Source organism: Phascolarctos cinereus, unplaced genomic scaffold, assembly GCF_003287225.1.
Source record: "Phascolarctos cinereus isolate Bilbo 61053 unplaced genomic scaffold, phaCin_HiC Scaffold_726;HRSCAF=1367, whole genome shotgun sequence".
In the NCBI taxonomy this organism is placed as follows: domain Eukaryota; kingdom Metazoa; phylum Chordata; class Mammalia; order Diprotodontia; family Phascolarctidae; genus Phascolarctos; species Phascolarctos cinereus.
In genome coordinates, this window is record NW_027556098.1 from 285,611,424 (window position 1) to 285,633,153 (window position 21,730).

At 39.0% G+C, this 21,730-nt stretch overlaps 1 protein-coding gene across 3 annotated transcripts in view; it reads right to left on the reverse strand.

The window, feature by feature from the left end:
• The window catches only part of MTMR2 (myotubularin related protein 2), a 106,102-nt gene that overhangs the window by 70,354 nt on the left and 14,018 nt on the right, over positions 1 to 21,730 (reverse strand). The gene's annotated exons all lie outside the window — the stretch shown is intronic.

Genomic DNA, 21,730 nt, shown 5'->3' on the forward strand with positions numbered 1-21,730 from the left:
ATAACCCAAAGAGATCATAAAAAGGGGGAAAAAACCTACATGTACAAAAATATTTATAGCAGCTCTTTTTGTGGTGGCAAAGAATTGGAAATTAAGGGGATGCCCATCAACTGGAGAATGGCTTAACAAGTTGTGGTATATGAATGTAATGGAATACTATTGTTCCACAAGAAATGATGAGCCAGCAGATTTCAGAAAAACTTGGAAAGACTTACATGAACTGATGCTGAGTAAAGTGAGCAGAACCAGGAGAACATTGCACACAGTGATAGCAACATTATGAGATGACTAACTTTGAGAGACTTAGCTCTTCTCAGCGATGCAAAGATCTAAGACAATTCTAAAAGACTCATTTTGTAAAATGCTAACCATATCCAGAAAAAGAACTATGGAGTCTGAATGCAGATCTAAGCATATTATTTGCTGTCTTTTTTTTTTCCTGTTTCTTCTTTCTCGTGGTTCCTCCTATTGGTTCTAATTCTTCTTTACAACATGACTAATGTGAACATATGTTTAATATGAATGTACACGTAGAGCCTATATCAGATTGCACACTCTTATGGAAGGGGGAGGGGAGAGAGGTGGAGAAAATTTAGATCACAAAATGTTATGGAAATGAATGTTGAAAACTAAAAATTAATTAATAAAAAAAATTATGCAGGAAGAGCTGGGAGGCACAGTGGATAGAACACCAGCCCTGGAGTCAGGAGGACCTGAGTTCAAATCCAGCCTCAGATACATAACACTCACTAATTGTGTGATTCTGGGCAATTGCCTCACCAAAAAAAAAAAAATTATGGCTAACCAAACTAATTCCAACCCACAATGACTCTTTTCCATATCTAAGTTCCTATAGCATAAAATACAAATAAGTATTTGTAAAAATTGAAAAGGAAAATAGATTTTTCAATATAATATCTCCTTAAATAAGTATGAATAATATGAAACAGACCATATACTACTTTCTAATCCTAGAATCTCTTGATTACACTATTTCCATTATTTACTATTTACTCCAGGGATGACTCTTCTCATGAAGGCCATTCCTTCTATATATCTTTAAATTCATCTTCTCCCATCTTTTCCTCCCAATTGCCCCCAATATCATCAGCCCTCCTTTCTCTCTAGTCTTCAAGTCAATTCAGACAAGTCAACAATCATTTATTATCTACTATGTGCAGGCAATTTGGTAAGTGCTGAGGATTCAAAGAAAGGGTTAAAAAAAAGTCTCTGCTCTCAACAAGTTCACAATCTAATGGGGGAAATACAATGCAAACAACTATTGTTAAAGAAGATACATACAAGATAAATTGGAGATAATCTCAGAAAGAAAGTAGTAAAATTTGGGTGGTTTGGGAAAGGCTTCCAAGAAGATGGGACTTTAAAGATGGGAAGAACTCTGTCCCTCCTCATCACCACCTCCTGACTTCCTTGACTTTCAGTAGGAGGTGGAGATAAAGAGGGACGGAGTTCCAGGCATAGGGGACAGCCAGTGAAAATGACCAGAGTCAAGAGAACTGTAATTTTAACAAAGGTCATAGTGGGAGTCAAATAAGATGGAGGACCTAAGAGTGATTTTGTTATGTTTTAATGATCTTTTAAAAAAAAAAAGAAGAAAGAAAGAAAGAAAGAAAGAAAGAAAGAAAGAAAGAAAGAAAGAAAGAAAGAAAGAAAGAAAGAAAGAAAGAAAGGGGTGAGGGTACACTAATGAAGAAAAATGGAGTAATGGGAAGGAATTTACCTCACATAATGGGGGGGGTCACAAGGTGAAGTGTACATAAAGGGGTGGGGAGAGCAGAAGTCACCTGAACCTCACTTTGAGATGATGCAGTGCGAACTTAAGCAGAACCAGAAGAATAATTTATACTATAACTTTGGGGAAAAAAATAATTTTGAAAGTTTTAAGAACTCTAATCAATGCAGTGATGAACCATTATTCCAAAGGAGTGTTGTCTACCTCCTGAGACATGCTGAACTAGGCATACAGAATGAGGCATGTGTTTTTAGACATGGCCAATGTGGGAATTTGTTTTGCTTGCTTAACTACACATATTTGTTGCATGGCATTTTGTTTTTTTCCTGAGGAATGCAGGATTGGTAAGGAGATACATGCTTATTAATTCTTTGTCCTCTGGTTCTAATATATCTGAAGTTTCCTTCCTTTTTTCCCTTGCATGATTCTAGGAAGAGCCTAGAAACCACCTTATTCACCAAGCATTTAATATGTAAGCCTGTATATTTTTGTCTTTTATAATATTTATTCCATGCTCTCTACTCCTATTAAATGGAGCTGCAAAATTTTGAGTGATCCTCACTGTGGTTCCTTGGTAGTTAAACATTTTCTTTCTGGCTGATGGCATTTTTTTTTTCTTTGACCTGGACTACAGGTTTTGGCTCTGATGCTGCTGGTAGTTTTCATTCCGAGGTTTCTTTCAGGAGGTGACCTGGGTATTTTGTTTTGTTTTGTTTTGTTTTCCAGACCAGCCTGAAAATACAGTAGTCACTCATGAGCCTAACCAAATACTGATGAGCACAGAAGCTGTAACCTGCTCTGTTTTTCTGACAGTTCACCCCTCCTTAAAGCAACCTCTGCTCCCAAGGGCTCATCATTTTCTGCCAGATTTCCTAAGGACACCTGATCAACTTCAGTCCTACTGCAACTCAGTACCTCCAAACTCAAGCTATCCACCAGCTCTGGCCTCCCTTAGTATTAGGGATTACAAGTATGCATCACCATATCCAGCCCATTCATAATTTCTGGAACTATTATAACTAGATTTTGCTCATGACTTTCAGGTAGTCCAGTGATTCTGAAAATCTCTAATGTTTGTGTTCCAGCAAAGTTATTTTTAATAGAAATATCTATCATTTTTTTGGTCCAATCTTCTGACTTTAATATTTACTGCAGTTTCATATAGCCATCAGCTTCTGCTTGGACTATTTTAATTTTCAAGGAGTCTATTACTTTGGTATGGTTTTGTACCTCTTCTGCTAAGCTGCTAATTTTCTCACTCTTTCATAGCTCTCAGTTCTTTTCTAATTCTTTCCTTTATCACTCTCATTTCATTTATAATATCATTTTAACTCACTTTTAATTACTGCATCATTTCCAAGAATTTAATTGACCTTGTGGGCAAACTGTGTTTTTCTTTCAGGCTTTGCTTGTAGGTATTTTGGAGTTAATCTCCTCTTCTGGGTTTTTGTCTTGGCCATTCCTGACCTCATAATGATTCTTTATCTTCTTTGGTTTAGTAACTCTTCCAGAGATTTGATATGGGCAATCCAGAGCTGCTGACTTAGCTGGGAGTTCTGAGAACTGAGTCTGCAATACCAGCCTTGTGAGACCTCTGTATTTTATTTTTTTTATTAATTTATTTTGATTTATCAACAATCATTTCCATAAGCTTCTGAGTTTTAAATTTTTCTCCCCTTCCCTCCTTCTCTCCCTCCCCAAGACAGCTCGAAATCTGATATAGGCTATATCTATACATTCCTGTTAAACCTATTTTCACATTAGTGATGTCATAAGGAAGCATTGGAACCAATAGGAGGAACCATCAGAAAGAGGAAACAAAACAGAAGAAAAAAAATAGAAAATAGTATGCTTCAATATGTATTCAAACACCATAGTTCTTTCTTTGGATGTGGATAGCATTTTCCATCATGAGACCTTTGGAGATGCCTTAGATCCTTGCACTGCTGAGAAGGGCTAAGTCTATCAACATTAGTCACTGCACAACTGTGTGCAATGTTCTCCTGGTTCTGCTCACTTCACTATTCAGCATCAGTCCATACAAGTCTTTCCAGGTTTTTCTGAAGTCTGCCTGCTCATCATTTCTTATAGTACAGTAGTATTCCATTACATTCACATACCACAACTTGTTCAGCCATTCCCCAATTGATGGGCATTCCCTCAATTTCCAATTCTTTGCCACCACAAAAAGAGCTGCTATAAATATTTTTGTACATGTGGAGACCCCTGTATTTTATATGATCTGCTCTGGAAGACTCTATACTGCTGGCCTAACTCTGGTTTCTGTGGTCCACATTCTTGGTTCCTCTGGGAGACCCTTCTCTGCTTGCCTTGGCCAGAGGCTGCATCGCAAATTAGCTCTGAGCATCCCTGCCCTGCTGGCCTGTGTCTGAGCTCTGGACACTGAATCTGCATTCCCTACCCTTTGGGACACCAAGAGTTCCTGATGCGTGTTTAGAAATAAGTCTTTGATCAGCTCTGGGTATCTCAAGTCTAACAGCCTAACCTGAAACTGTGGACACTAAGTCTATGATCTGAGCCTATCCCAGTTCCAGAGTTCCTACCCTAGTCACTTGCCTATATGTCAAATTTGTGATCTTGAGCTAAAAAGATGATCTACTGTTGTTTCTCCTTGGATTTCTTGATCACTAATTGGCTAAGTGTTCTTAGATCACTGTTGGAATAGTTGTGTCAAGAACGGGGATTTATTGCTCACCATCTTACCAATTATCCATCTGCCAAATCTAATGGCCTTTTCTCAAACTTCACCCTTCTTGATTTCTCTGTAACCTTTGCCAATCAATCAATCCATAAATATTTTTAAGGATCTACTATGTGCTAGGCACTATGCTAGGCACTGAGGATACAAATACAAAAAAAGAAAGACAGTCTCTAGCTCTGGGAGTTTACAGTCTAATGGGAGAAGACACACAAAAAGAAGCTAAAAGAGGTTGAGGAGAGGCTGGAGAAGGTATAACAAAAGGGGTGTGGCTGTGTGTGTATGTGGGTGTGTGTGGGGGGGGGGTGAAAGTCAAAGTAGTCTCAAAGTAGTACAACCAAGTGATAAATGAGACGTTCTGTGCACAGCTCCCTCCTTAAATAAAGGTTTTGAAGCTCATGGTTTCACCCTCCAATCAGAAGGACAGATGATAAAGTGGAGTCCCAAGGCTGATAAGATCTTACAGAATGATGAGTCAGTGGATTAGTCAATCAGACAAGTCTCAGAGTAGTGCAGCCAATTGAGAAAGATCACCCACTTCTACATACTCTCTCTGCTCCAGATTTTAAGGACTCTGCTCTCTCTCTGGATTCTTCTCCTATCTGACTTACTGTCTCTTTTAAGTCTCCTTTTTTAGGTCTTCGACTAGTGGGTAGTCTCACCTACTCATTGTGGGTGTCCCCCAGGGCTCTGTCGTAGGCTCTCTTCTCTTTCCTTTCTATACCCTCACCTGATAAGACAGCTAGGTAGTGGAAAGAGTGCGAGGATTAGAATCAGGAAGACCTGAATTCAAACCCTACCTCAGACTGTTTGAACCTAGACAAGTCACTTAAACTCTGTCTCCCTCAGTTTCCTCACTTGTAAAATAGGGATAATAACTACCTGCTTCTCAGGGCTGTTGTGAGGATCAAGCAAAATAACATGTAGAGTGCTGAGCAAACTTTAAAACACTATGTAAATCCACACTGTCACTATTAACAGTAGTCATCTCATCAGGTCCCATGGATTTTTTTTTTTTTTTTGGTGAGGCAACTGGAGTTAAGTGACTTGCCCAGAGTTACACAGCTAGTCAGTGTTACGTTACAGAGGCTGGACTCAAACTCAGGTCCTCCTGACTCCAGGGCCTATGCTCTATTCACTGCACCACCTAGCTGTCTGGACCCCCCCCTCCCCCCGTGGATGTAATTATCAGCTCTTGGCAGATCATTCCCAGATCTATTTATCCAGTCCTGGTCTGTGTTCTTGAACTTTAGCACCACATCATCAACGTTTCCAACTGAATGTACCATAGAATTCTCAAACAAAGCATGTCCAAAATAACTCATTTGTTATCTTGCCTCTCAAATACCTATTTCTGCAGAGGGCAGCGTCACCCTTCCTGTCACCCAAGTTCATTCTCTTGGGCTCATTCTCCATTCTTCTCTCTTATATCACATATCTAATCAACTACTAAATGTTTTCATTTCTTTCTCTACATCTCTTGCATACTTCCCATTCACTCTACTCACAATAAGTTCAGGACCTTATCACTTTTTGCTTGAACTATTTTAATAGTTTTCTAATGGCATTCTCTACCTCAAGTCTCTCCATACTCAAACTCATCCTCCATAAAGTTGCAAAAGTGAGTTTTTACATAGATTCCCCATAGTTCCCCAAAAACTCCCCCCAAGGAACTCAAAGTATGTCTTAGGATACAATAATCATGTATCAATTTTACTAAATTCTACTAGCAATCCCTTGTGATACCAACTGATAAAAAGAACATACAAATATTTCACACTCATAAATGCTTTCACATGCCATCTTTTGTTGTTGTTTAGTTATTTTCAGTTGTGTCTAATTCTTTGTGACTCCTTTTGTGGTTTTCTTGGCAAAGAAACTGGAGTGGTTTGCCATTTTTTTTTCCTCTAGCTCATTTGACAGATGAGGAACTGAGGCAAGCAAGGTTACGTGTCCAGGGTCACACAGTAAGTGTCTGAGCCGAAATCTGAACTCAGGTCTTCCTGACTCTAAGCCCAGTACTCTCCTCACTGTGCTACCTAGGGGTTCATTTTAAGTATGCCAACACACATGAAAATTCATGTAACATATTAAAAGCACATATTTTCTCACTATCCTCTCTCTTCCCTTTAGGAATAGCAAATTATTCTCTCATTCTCACACTTTGCCCTCCCTTATTCCCAAAAATAATATTTCTCAATTCTAGCTATAAAACAATCTGTTAGATATGAACCTCAGAGTTCACAGAATTACATATAGTTATTTCAAAATAACAATACTTAGTCATCTGCTCTGTACTGATCATGTCACTATTTCAACAGTAGTTTTCTCTCCACAAAATCAAAAACAAAAATCCCATCACCTGACGGTGAGTCATTTCTGACCCTTTAATACTTACCTCTGCAATGACCTTTGCTGTACTACTCTGGGGAAGATGGTTGAACATTTTTCTCTCAAAAATCTACTATTTAAAATTGTTACACTTTGTTGGACATGTTAAATTTATATTGGAAAAATGTTCTGTATACTTAATAGGCACTTAATCAGAATAATGATATAAGGAAAAGTTCCAACTTTTCTCTTCTGTGTATTTTTAAAGAAAGTGTTTGTTATTTCTGTTCTTATAAATAAAGCAAGGTAAAAGCTTAAAAATCATGTCTTAACTTTGTTTTAAGGAATGAATACCAAAACTAAGTTTATTTCAGAAGCTGTAAAAAACAGCACATCAAATTCAACAAGTGGTTACTATACAAGCGGCACCGGCGTAAAGGATTCTATATTTGGAAAAAGAGTTCCTTCTTTATTCTAACCCCATCCCATACCTGTAGCTACTCCTCTTCATGATGGCAGGGGCACCTTGCTTGTAGCAAATAGGTAAGCAACTAGAGATATCACAGTGGGCTAAAGTCCACTTATCCACCTTCTATCACCACGTCACTTGTCCTTTGGGTAAGGACTTTTTCCTAATCCAAAGAAGTGTCATCTCCCTCCCCCCCATCTCTCATGTTCCACCCCTCACTCAGAGGATTCCAGTGGAGCACAACTTTCTCTTTTGAGGAACAGGCAATGGACCTGGCCTGTGTAGCTAGGCAACAAATTCTAACTATCCAGTGCCTGACTCAAATCTGTAATTCTCAGAGACCATGAGATCACAAGTGACAAAAACAGAGAAGTAGAGAGACTGGAAGAAACAGATCAAGGAGAAGAAATTCCAGTAGAATTAGAAAAAGAGATATTGCTTTGGATTTGGTTTCCTTCTAAACGAAAACAATATACATTCACTCTAAACCTCCAAACAGCCCTAACCAGGGCTGACAGACCTAGGAGTAGTACTAGCAATGCAGCTATATCAAGGGAAAGGAAAGTCTTTCAACATAATAAATATTTTTATGAGAATTTACTTTGCAAAACAAAATGGTTAGAAAAGTAGAGAAGGGAACAAGGAAGGGATAAGTATATAGCACCTGCTATACCAGATACTATGCTAAGCACTTTTTTTATAATATTTTTTTCCCAATTACATGTAAAAATAATTTTAACATTTGTTTTTCAAAATTGAGTTCCAAATTCTATCCCTCCTCCTCTTCCCTTCTCCCTTTCTGATCGTATGTGCTAAGCACTTTTACAAATTTTATTCCATTACATCCTCATGACAAGTCTGTGATGTCTAGGCGCTATTATTATTCCCATTTTACAGTTGAAGAAACTGGCAAATAGATTAAATGACCTGCCCAAGGACACACAGCTAGTAAGTATCTGAAGCTAGATGAATAAGACAATGCCTGTCCTCAAGAAGCTTATAATCAAGGAGAGGCCAGTAAAGACATACAGTTAGACATACGAAAGAACAATGTCATTAACGTCAAAATGCTCTGAAGCCAGAAGTCCCCTTTAAAGTTTCCACAAAAGTTTCTATCTACTTCTTCATTCTCTAATTAATCTTGCTTTTCTTTAAGCACCAAAATTCAAGAAAAAAAAACTTTTTAATTAGTCCTTCTCAAGTTATATTGTTTTTCAAGTTTGGTTAATTGCTAATGTTGAAATATTGTTTGCTAACTATTTAACTCCAGAGCTCAAGCCTCCCTAGGTTGCAGGGGTGTTTACTAACTTGTGCTATTAAGCCAGGCTGAAACCCACATTAACAGATGCAAGGCAGTAGACAGATTAGTTTGCTCATCTATTATTGGGACTATTGCTACTTAATTGATGACAACACTGAAAGTTGAGGAGAAGCAGCTGTTTAAAATAAAATGTATAACAAACAAAAACAAGTATTATTAACAAGTCTCATCAATTTATTTTTATTCCTATTTTTATATTTCTTTAAATAATCAATTCAGAACTACTATTTGGAAAAGTGGAAGGGCACCTCTAAAAATCAGAAACACAAACAATTTAATGTTACCATCCATGCAACTCAAAAGCCCGAAAACATCAGTACTAGCACCGTGTTAGGAACGTCAATTTAATAAATATAAGAAGAGAATGTCAGGAAATATATCTTGGAGGAGAGAAGCAGTGTTTAATTGGCTGCAATTTTCATAAACAGTACTAAACTACTTGCCTGACATACAGACTCCTACTGCCAATTCAACTTGACTTCAGTATTCCCAGGCAAGAAATGTCATTTTTCAAAGGTAGCTTCTTTTAAGTAATGTCCTTAGATGAAAATGTAGTGTTTCCCCAAGAGCAATAAATAATGTGTCCTATATCCCTACTCTGAATAAGCTTTTCGAGGAGTGCAAATTTTGCTCTCAATACTTACACAATAGACTTCAGTGTCATAAGCACTACTCATGTTCTATTAGTCATTCTGCTGCAAATTTTATTAAAAACAATAAAAGGCCTAGAGTGTGCATAAAGCATCTGTGACACAAAAAGGTTATTGTTTTAATGCTTTCAAGCTTCCATAAAAAGAAAACACACAACACCCAACTAAAAACTAAAATATAGCTTAGAATTTTTTTTAAAGCATACTATCCATATCACCATGTGTTTGTCAATGAACAAATCTGAGATAAAGACGAGACACAAAATGACCTCAGTTCTGGCTTCAGAAATGATACCATCACATTTTGCATTTTTCAGGGAAACAAAGAGAACCTTAGCTCTGGAAAAGCCTTCCAACTGGTGCACACTGGCACTTAAAGATAACTGAAAAATTCCAGTAGTCTAAAAGATGTATTGCCCAGGATAGTAGTTAGTTTATATTATTTTGATTCCAGGGCACTCATTCAAGAACCATTCATTTATAAGAATAAAATTTGGTTAGGTTTATAAGTAACCTAACAGAAATAAACTTATTAATTTCAGTTAAGTGAAGAGATAGTTATAGTACAGTCAGCAGCGTATTTGGAATCAGAAGAGCTGGGTTTTCTGGTCCTGGATTCACCATTATCACCTGTGTGAATTTGGACAAGGAAGCAAAAGAACGGATTTCATCTTCAAGCAAAGGGTATTAAGACCACTTGTCAGGTATGTAATAGAGGGGACTCTTGCTCAGGGTATGGGGTTGATTAAATTGTCTCTGAGGTTCAGAGCTTCAGTTTCCTCATCTGTAAAATAGGAATAACAATATCTTCCTGGGCTGCCTCAGAGTTGTGAGCATAAACAATTGATGGAAAAGCACTTTATAAGTTGTAAAATATCATTCAAGGTATTAATAACAGTAATAGCAGCTACAGAAGAGCCAGAATATCAGAACAGAAGACAACTAAGAGATCATTTGATTTTCATCTTAGAGATGAGAAAACTGAGACCTAAAAAGAGGTAATGAAAGCAATACCACACTATCTCAAAACTGAATTGCTCTGATCTTTTTTTTTAAATTCAAGGAACTATATAGATAAGGAAATTTCATTTTAGTTTTAAAACAATAAATATCCTCCAATAACCACATTAGTAAGCAAAAATTTTGGAACAAAAATATTAAAGAAAAAGAGGAAGATGATTAATCAATCAATATATCTGTAATCAATGTTTATTGATTACCATCTATGTATAAGATTCCATGTTTTCCCTGGCAAAAGGAATTCATGGTGGGAGGGAAGAGTTTAACAAACAATGTAGCTAAAATGCTATACATAAACACCAAAGAAGGGGCCAAAATGCCCACAACAAAATGCTTGCATCGAATTAATATTTTATAAACTAACATGCCAGTGTTTGGGTAGTTACTTAAAATTCACACATCTGACAAAAGATAAATAAATGTCCTCCACATATAAAGATGATGCTATTGCTTACCGCACCAGAAAGTAAGTTGAGTTCATCCTAATGTATCCACAACTCTCTCATCTGGAGCTGGAAAGGGACAAGAAAACACCTGCTTCCCATGAAATGAAACTGCCCTATTTGGTCAAGAAAGGTGAACTCTAAATTCCCTTCCTACTAGTCCTAAGATTCTATGAATCCACATTTGTAAATATCAAGTTCTTATCAATTAAGATAATCAGCCAAAGCCTAGCACTAGAATTAAAAATAAAACACCCAGTAGTTACCTTGCCAGTGTACAATAAATGTTAGACTGGGGAGAATAAAGTAGACAGTGGAAGGCATCTCAAAGTCAGACTGAGGAATTTATATTTAAAAGGAACTGAATCCAGTTACACTCTGGACAGGCAACCTAACTATGAAGGAAACTGAAGAGCATCGGTATAAAAGGGTAACCAAAGGGCAACATGGTAGGGGTGACACAGTCAGACCTATATATGCTTCAGAAAAATCACTTTAGCAGCTAAGGATGTGAGTAGGGAGAGACCTGAGTCAAGGAAATGACCCAGGCTATTGCAACATTGCAGGCATGAGGAGATGAAAGTCTACACCAAAGTGGTGGCTGTGTGAGTGGAGACAAGGGGATGTATACAAAATATGTGAAGGTAGCAACATAGCAAATAACAATGACAAGGGCTTTCCAAAGGCACAAAGAAAAGCAGCCAGTTTGGAGCAAGAACAGTATTAGTTCCACTTAATTTAACAAGTATTACTATAAAGATCACTGTATTTGGAGTCAGAGGACCAGGGTGTTTGAATCCTGTCTTGATTTCTCACCACCTTTATGGTCTTGGGGTGTTAACACTGTTAACCTGTCTGAACGACTGCAGTCACTGGTCACTATTCTATCTGCACTTCATTTTGTGCAAAAGATGTATTTCTGAAGAATTGCATACAAATTTTTTTGATTAAGCTGATTTTCTATAGATTTAAATTGTAATTTTTTGAAGTTTTTATCTTCATTTCTTATTGCCTGTACTTGGTGGTGATCCTTACATACATTAACCACATAGGAAAAATCTGATATTTATTTTTGTAAAGCCAGAAAAATCATCCTGTAATCACTCTCTAGATTCATATAAAAGTATTCTTTTCTATGAAGGAATAAAAGAATCTCAAAGTCGGAAGCAAACCTAGTGGTCCAACTTTTTCCTGGAGTAGAACTCTCTCATCTACATTATCCTATTAAAATTCATGAATACTGAAGAATAGCTATTTTCTGCATGGAACTCTGGATACTGAAACACCTAGCAGCTAGAAGATGGTCTGAGGTATATAAAAGTTAAGTGACTGGCCCAAGGTTTTAGTAAAAATCAGAATCAGCATTTGAATCCAGATCTCCAATCCACTACTTACGTCAGTAGTCTTAATTCCATTAAAAAACAAAAGGTAAAAATGCAAATTTCTCTTCTTAAACAGATCTAACTTCAAGGTTTGGGAATGAAGAGGAGGGGAATCAAGGAAGTATCTCCAAATATAGGCAATTTCTATCATACAAATTGTGTTCTAAAAGTTGGTAAACATTACAAAAACAATCTTATACAATGTTAAAAATGAATGACCACTAGGATTCCATGCATACAATACAGTATTATTCTAAATGTAATCCATCAACAAGTATTAATTAAGCACTTACTATGTTCCAGACATTGTATTGAACACTGAGAATACAAATACAAGTAAAAAGACAGTGCCTACCCGCAAAAAGCTTGAATTCTCAGAGAGAAGACAACATATAAAAAGAAGCTGACAGGTTGGGGGGAGAGAGAAAGTACTGGAGAAGAAAAGGGTGATGGAAAAGTCCAGAGGGTTGCAACCTGATGGGAAATGAAAAAAGGCTGACTTGGGCACCCTACTTAAATGGAGGTTCTGGAAGTGGCCCAGGGTCAGAGGTATGAGTTCCAAGGCTGAAGTAATCTTCTAGGATAAAGACATTTGGGAAGTATCATGAAGAAATCCAGCAGAGCATAGCCTGGTAGGAAATGAAGAAATAGCTGGCCTCTTTAACTGGAGGCTCTAGTCTTTCACCCTCCAATTATAACTCATATTTATCATAACACTTTGCAATGTAGATCCTCACTGATGAGATTATGGGACCTGGACCCCTAAAAGGAAAAAACCATGCCTCTAGAAGCAACCCAATTCCTAAATTTTCCCATACATTCTAGCTGCCCAGATCACTGGCCCCACCCCAGACTACTTGTATATACCACTCTACAATCCCACCTAGATCACCTAATTAGTTTATTAGACATTCCTTTCACTGTTGTAGCTGGTACACCCTAGACTACTTACCACTCCTTAATCCCATCTGTATATAAGCATCAGCACCATCCTCATCAGTTTGCAGTTTCCCTAAGAATTTTGCCCACTTTATTGGTGCTACAATAAACTTTGCCACTTGACTGGAAGACGGTTTGAGTGTGTGAATTCATTCCAGGTGGACACCACTCGGTAGCCTAACATTTCAGAGTTCCTAGCAATCCCACTTCACTCACAACATCCCTATGTGATACAGATGAGAAAATTGAGGCTTGGAGAGACTAAAAGGCTTTTCAAACTCAACATGTCCAAAACAGAATTTCTCTTCCCCCCAAACTCTCCCCTCTTCCAAATTTCTCTATTATTGTAGGCACCACCAGTTGCCCAGACTCATAGCCTCAGTATCATCTTCAATCTCTTTCTCTCACTCACTCCACATAATCCAAACTACCACCAAATATTGTAGTTTCTACCTTCACAACATCTCTCATATAAAACATCCCCTTCTTTCCACTCACACAGCCACTACTTTGTGGCAGACTTTCATCTCCTCACGTCTGGAGACTGTTGCAATAGCCTCCTGGGTCATTGCCCTGACTCAGGTCTCTCCTCACTCACATCTTCTACCCAAAAGCCAAAGTGAATTCCTGAAGCATAGATTTCCCTACTTGATAAACTCCAATGTCTCCCTATTACCTACTCCAAGATCAAATATAAAACACCCTGGTTGGCAGCTAATGTCCTTCACAACCTTGTCCCTTCCTATCTTTATAATCCTCATACATTTTACTCCCTTTCACACATTGTAATCCAGAGACATTGGCCTTCTCAGCTCAAATCTCACCTTCTGAATAAGACCTTTTGGGCTTCTCCCAATGCTAATGCCTCCCAAAATTGCCTCTTATTTACACTGCATATATCTTGTGTGCACATAATTAGTTGCATGTTATTTCCCCCATTAAGATGTAAGTTCCTCAAGAACAGAAACCATGATTTTGCCCTTCTTTGTATTCCAGCATTTAGTACAGTGCCTGGCACATATTAAGAGCTTAATGAAGCTCCTGATTGATTAATAATACTTGTTTTCTTGATTGACTGATTGATAATAAAGACCCAAACCTAGATTCAGTACTTGGAATTCCCTCCACGCTAGCAGTAAGAAAACGTAGGGCTGTAGGGCAACAATATACTGACTTGTACTACACAGTACTTATCTGCTCTAGAGAACAATGTTTCCTACTAAGAACGCACAGAGAATCCCAAGGCCAGGAATTCACCTCCTGCTATCTCAAAAGCACTAGAAACAAACAAATACACAAATATTCTCTCTCTCTCATTCTCTCTCTCTCTCTCTCTCTCTCTCTCTCTCTCTCTCTCTCTCTTTCTGTGTGTGTGTGTCTCTGTCTGTGTGTGTGTGTGTCTCTGTCTGTCTGTCTGTCTGTCTGTCTGTCTCTCTCTCTCTCTCTCTCTCTCCTTCTCCCTCTCTCCCATAGATACAAAGATTCCCCCAGCCTCAAGCCACTGGTGGAGGACTCCATGACCTAGATAAAAAGCTCCAGTTGGGCAAAGGCAACAAGGGCAGTTGAGGGGCAAAAGGGATGGTTCTAGAAGATTTAAGGGTTTAGGAAGAAGAGCCTGAGTAGTTCATTTCGGAACCAGGACTTCCTGCTCATACCTTAAAAAAATTTAAACCATCATAGGGATACTTCTCAATCATCACTAGCTCCTCCTCTTCTACTCCCAGGGACTGCTCTGGCTACCTCCCTTCAATGGTCACCACTAGTTTCTTATTCTCCTCATCATTAGACTGTGAGCTCCTTGAGAGGAAAGACTGGTTTTGTTTTTGTTGAAGTTACATTTTTTGCTTTTTTGGTTCTTTTACTTTCATTGTATCCCCAGCACTTAGCACAGGAACTGGCATATAGCAGGCACTTAATAAATGCTGACTAGTAAATGTCAGTTGACTTCTCTAGGTTACCCAAGAAAAGAACATAATATCAAAGCTCTCTTGCCTTAAAAGCAGAAAGACAGTACTTTAGAGGTTTTCTAAGTTTTTTTTTTCCTCCTAGCAGTAAAAAGAAATCAGTGAAAAAGCTTCAACTTACAGAGGGAATGTGGGAAAACTGGGACACTAATGCACTGTTGGCAGAGTTGTGAACTGATCCAACCATTCTGGAGAGCAATTTGGAACTATGCCCAAAGGGTTATAAATTGTGCATACTCTTTGATCCAGCAATGACACTACATCCCAAAGAAATAATTAAAAAGGGGAAAAGGAAAGGACCTATTTGCACAGAAATATTTATAGCAGCTCTTTTTGTGGTGGCTAAGAATTGGAAATCAAAGTGATGCCCATCAATTGGGGAATGGATAAATAAGCTGTGGTTCATGATTGTAATGGAATATTATTGTGCAACGAAATGAAATGACAAGCAGGATGGTTTCAGTATGCTTATGTTTGAAGAATGATAGATCAACAATGGGGGCATATGTTTTACATAAAATCTATGCTTTATAATATTAGTTGAATACTAACACTCAGTAAAAGAAAGTAAAACTAAGGTTTATTTTTACTAGCACTTTTGATAATAACCAACTACTGACAAGTCCCTACTTAAACCACTCTCTTTTCATTATCATCAAAGGCCTTTCAAGGGGCAAGGAGAAACTATGTGTGAGTGTGGGATTTATGCCTTTCAAAACTTATGAGGTTTTTAAAACAAAAACAAAAAACCTACCTCACCACTCTCAATCCTTGTGTTTAGCACTTACAAGCAACAGACTGTATCTACTCTCCAAAGATCAATGTACCTAAGTACAGTCTCATCATTGAGAAATATTTCCTGTAAAAGATGGAACTAGAAGGAAACCAGGGAAGCCAATAGGCAGAGATGAGGAGGGAGAATGTTCCAGGCATAGTGAGTGGATAGCCAGAGAAAACTAGAGCCTAAAGATGAGTGTCTTGCTCATGGAACAGCAAAGAAGCCAGTGTTACTGGATCAAAGAGCACATGGTAGGGAGTAAGGTACAAGAAGACTGGGAAGGTGAAAAAGACGTTAGGTTATAAAGGGCTTTGAACACCAAAGAATTTTATATTTGATCCTGAAGGCTACAGGGAACCACAGGAATGTATTAAGTAGTGCAGAAACACAGTCACACCTGCACGGGAAAATCATGTTGTTAGTTGAATAAAGGATGGATTATAGTTCATAGAGACTCTAGACAGGCAGACCCATCAGCAGGCTACTGCAGTCGTACAAGTGTGAGGTGATGAGGACCTGCACCTAAGTGGTAGCAGTGTCAGAAGAGAAAAGGGGGCATATTCAAGAGATGCTGGAAAGGTGAACGTGACAGACATTGGCAACAGACTGAATAGGGGAGGAGAGGGTGAGAGATAGTAAAGAGTCAGGGATGACATCTAGGTTCTAAGGGTGAAGGATTAGAAGGACAGTAGTGTTCTCAAAAGTAATAGGGAAATTGGGACTGGAATTGGGATGAAGGCTTAGGGAGAAAGATAATGAGCTCAGTTTTAGATATGAGTTTAAGATACCTATAGGACATCTAGTTCAAGATGTCCAACAGGAAGTAAGAGATAAGAGATTGGAGGCCAGGCGATGTTGGGGCAGGATAGACAGATCTGAGAATCGTCATGGTAATTAAATCCACAACAGCTGAAAAGACCACCAAGTGAAGTAGCATAGAGGGAGAAGAAAAGGGGATATAAGATAGAACCCTGTAGGGCATCCATGATGTGCATGAGGATCCAACAAAGGAGACTGAGAAGGGAAATCAGATGGGTAGGAGGAAAACCAAGAGAAAGTGGCATCCCAAAAACCTAGAGAGAAGAGACATTCAGGAGAAGAGGGTGATCAACAGGGCCAAAGGCTGTAGAGAGATAAAGAAAAACGAAGGCGGAGAAAAGGCCATTTTTGATTTGGCAATTAAGAGATCGATGGTAACTTTGGAGAGATCAGTTTCAGTGAAATTATGTCAGAAGCAAGATTTTTAAGGGATGAAGAAGTAAATGAGTGGAAAAAAGTGGAAGTGCCTAGCATAGATAGCCTTTTCAAGATAGCCACCAAAAGCAGAAAAGATATAGGACAATAGTTAAAGGAAATGGAGAGATCAAGTGAGGGTTTTTTGAGGATAAAGGAGAGATACGGACATGTTTGTAGGTACTAGGAAATGAGCCAATAGATGGAGAAATTGAAGGTAAGGTGATAGAGTAGGAATGACAGAGGGGGAAATTTGTTGGAAGAGATGGGAGAGAATGAGATCACTTGTTCATGCAGAAGGGTTGGCCTTGGTAAAGAGTAATGCCACTTCTCCTTGTGAGACAGGGATGAAGGTAGTAACAGAAGCATATGAGTTACATGAGATGAGGAAGGGAGGAGAAAAGGGAGCTTAAGGCAAATGGCCTCATGGAGCGGGGAGGATAAAATATGAAGCAACGCTCTCAGCTGAGAGGGTTGTGTAGCAGAGGGAGTCCTGGGAGGTTTGAGAAGGGATAAAAAAAATCATAAGAATCACTGTGATGAGTGGGAAAAAGGAAATGTTGAATTGCTTAGCAGCAGTGAAAGCCCTAATGAGGTTATATAACATAAATTTGTAGTGGATCCAATCAAAACTGTTGTATGATTTTTCTCCACCTATAATCAACAGCATATTTGTAGGAGCAAATGCAGCAAATGGTGGCAGTGATCCAAGACAGAGGCTTGTCAGGGCCAGATATGGTAAGGGGCCAGGGACTCAAGAGAAGAGAACAATATAGAGTTGAACTGGCTCACCATAAGGTCAAGATGGAGAAAAGAGGAGAGAATGGCTGCTGCAGGGAAGATAGTCTGGGAGAGAATTGAGGGGTCAAGGGATTAGAGGTCGCAGTATGGATAAAGAATAGGATGCGGTGAGGGAGGGAAGAGGGAGAAGTGGAAAAGTAATACATTATGATCAGATAATGGGACTTCAGCATTCTTAAACATGAAGGTGGGGCATTTGTGGGTAATGAAGAAATCAAGGATATGACCCATCTTTGTGTATGGCTGAGATGAGATGGAGGAATATGTCATGGGAAATGAATAAGTTGAGCAATTGAGTGGTTAAGGTTTTTGAAGGAGAGTCAGTATGTATATTGAAGGCCCCTAGTATGATGACAGGAGTTGGGGAGGAGAAACATCGTAAGGCAGGTATTGAACTGATTGAGGCATAAGGAGAATATCTTAAAGGTCAATAGACACCAGGATTTTGATTGAATAGTAGATATGAACTGCATGAACCTCAAAGAAGGCGAGGTCACTGAGTGATGGAGAAAGAGAAAGAACCTGGAAATGGCAATTGTGAGCAAGGAAGATTCCAATTTCTCTGTCCTAACCAGTGAGCCTTGGAGAATGAGTGAAAGTATAGCCAGTACTGGGTAGGGTAGCCAGAAAGGTCTGCTAGAATCTGGAAGTAGGAGAGGAAAAAATTTAAAATGAAGGGCAGTGGGTACAGTGGAAGGGGTGGGTGGCATTTGGCTGGGACTTTGGGGTGGGGGGGTTGAGTGGATAGGAACAAAGAATCAGATGGGGGGATGGGGAATGGGATTTGGATGATGACCTACAAGGGTTTGGAATCGCAGGGATAGGTAGCATATATCCAGATGTGAGAATGTTCATCACAGAACAGAAGGGGCTATTCCTCTTCTCAGAAGAGGCTGGATAACAGATTGTTCCTCTTCTCGCCAGAGGCTCTCCACATCACAGACAGGATATCTGACTGGCAACAGGAAAAAGAAGTTGCCTTGCACTGGCCTGGGTGGAAGTCCTGCTGCCTGACCCTAAAAGTCTTCTCTCAGAGGGCATGCCCAGCAGAAGATGGAAGGGTATGGTCAGAGGAATGTCTTGCTCCTCTTGTAAGCTGAGGCATCAAGAAGTGGAAGTCTTCTATGTGGAAGTCTGGTTGGAGTACATGAAAGTCAGACACGTCCCCTGCCACCTTCTCTCAAGCGGTATGCCCAGCCAGAAATGGAAGGCACATGGTCAGTTCAGTATAAAATATCAAAAAATACCAATAATTAAAGCAGTAACATGATAATATAAGTCAGTTAACAAGCAAAACAGACTTTTAGCTTGTCAGTAAGTTTAACAAAAAGTTTAGGTCAAAAATACAGAGACTGACACCACTATTGAAATGGACTTCCACAATCTATAATAAGCAAAGGCATCAGCAGTGACTTTTTTTTAGTTAAATTTGGTTTATTTTGTTACATTTTAAATTCTGAAGTATCTCCCTTCCTCCCCATCCCAAATTAGAGAAGGCTACCATTTGACACAGATGTATAGCTATAGATGTATGTAAAATGATACTAAGCATACTTCTATTTATCAGTTCTTTCTTCTTTATCAGTTCTCTAGAGGCAGACAGCATCTTCCTTCACTATAATACTCAGAATAACTCAGTCATTCATAGTTATACTTCTAACAATATTCCTGTTGCTGTATACAATGTTCTCTTGGTTCTGCTCATTTCACTTTTCATTATTTCATGCAAGTCTTTCTATGCTTTTCTAAAATCAACCAACTCATGATTTCCTATGGCACAGTATTATTCCATCACAATCACATACCACATCTTGTTCAGCCATTCACCAATTGATTGGCATCTCCTCAATTTCCAATTCTTTGCCACCACAAAGAGAGCTGCTATAAATATTTTAGAACATGTAGGATCTTTTCCTTTTTCCCTGATCACCCTGGGAAACAAGCCTATTAGTAGTATTGCTAGGTCAAAGTGTATATATGACTTTATAACTCCTTAGGCATAATTCCAGATTGCTCTCCAAAATGGTTGGATCAATTCACAGTTCCCCCAACAGTGTATTAATGTCCCAATTTTCCCACATTGCTCAGTAGTGGCTTTTTTTTAAGGAAAAGATATATAGACACTTAGTTTGGAAAGGGACATTAAACTGAGAAATTCGTTGGGCAGATTTCATCATCATTACTATTGTCATTATTTACCATGAAAGCCCTTGCTTTTCAGTCTGTAAAGAAAAAAAGAGTAGGAATCATTTTACACTGTAGCTTCATATCCTTACATGAATGTAAGATACATAGTTACAATTACTTGGCCTAAAATAACATACAAAGAAGTTGCAAAGTTAAGAATTTGAGATCAAAGCACCCCAATATGTAAGCGGCTAGGAGGTGGTGCAGTGGATAAAGTGTCAGACAAACCAGGAAGATGTAAGTTTTAATCCTACCCCAATGCTGCATAGGAGCCTGGAATGTAAGATCTATGAACCAAAGTAAACTGGATGTGGTCAAACAAGAGACCGAAAAATTAAACAGTGACATCTTGGGCATCAGTGATCTTAAATGGACTGGAATGGGTGAATTTAATTCAGGTGATTACTACAAGAAGCCCTTGGAGGAAATGCAGTAGCCCTCATAGTCAATTAAAGGATGAGAAAAGCAGTACTGGAGAATAATCTCAAAAATGACTAAATGATATCTGTTCAAATCCAAGGTATCACAAGTTCAACTTCACAGTAATATAATACAACCACTAATACTAGAGGCCAATCAGAGATCAGCTCTATGAAGACCTACAACATCTTCTAGAAATTATTTCTAGAAATAACACTGAAAAAAGATGTCAAATTCATCATAAGGGATTGTAATGTGGGATATAGGGTGTGTTCATAGAAGACTAGTACCCTGGTGTGAAGGCTGCTGAGCCCTTTTCAGGGCTGTTTTCCACCTTTGGTGTCCAAGTGTTCCACTAACTCCTACCTGGGGCTCCAAGAAGCTGTAGCACACACAGTAGCCAAGCCCCAGTAAACCATTTCAGCAGACAGGCTAAAACACGCTGAGAGTAACCAAAGGGTCTCAAACCCATTGGTGAGTAAGGGGAGGGTCTACCCCAAGTATGTGAAGATTTTCCCTGGTGAAACAGGTGGATGAGAACAATCTGTTCCAATGGCCATGAAGGCAGCTGAAGCAGGTGCTGCAGAGCACTTAGAGCTTGGTTAAACATGAAAGATGCCAAGGTCATCCACTACATCTTGAGCCATCACCATTCATCTTGACTCAGTCACTAGACTGTGATGACTCTGGAGGAGACAATAAGGCTGTTGACTTTGTGCAACTCTGCCTCACTTAAATCCAATTCACTCACGAATCAAAAGACATTACCCATATCATTTTACCACTTTTACCTATCTCTAAGTCCTGTGGCAATGGGCAAGTGACGGGGAAGCAGGTGCAGATACAATGAGGGTTGTAGTCACAATCCTGAACATAGGAAGCCCAGGCCATAGGGTCGTCTTCTCACTGGAAGCAGCAGTGGGATTCGGCAGCACTCTGGGTGTCTGAGCAGCCTTTTAAGGATTGCACTGCTCATCTTCTGGTGTGAAGAAGGGGCTAGAAAAGGTGCCCTAAAAACTGTTTGCTTACGGAATCCTGGCCCTATTACCACAGCAGGCAGGGATCCCCCCCTGCCGTTGAAACACAAAAAAATGTACAAAAACATCTACAAAGACGATTCCACTCACCATCAGCACATGGAATGTGCACACACTTAAAAACAACACAAAAGTCAGCAGACCTGAAAGACGAACAGCTCTTGTTGCAAGAGAACACAGCAGATATTGCATCCAAATAGCAGCCCTGAGTGAAATAAGACTGGAAAATGAAGTCCAGCTTACTGAAGTTGGAAATGGATACACATTTTTCTGCAGTGGCCAC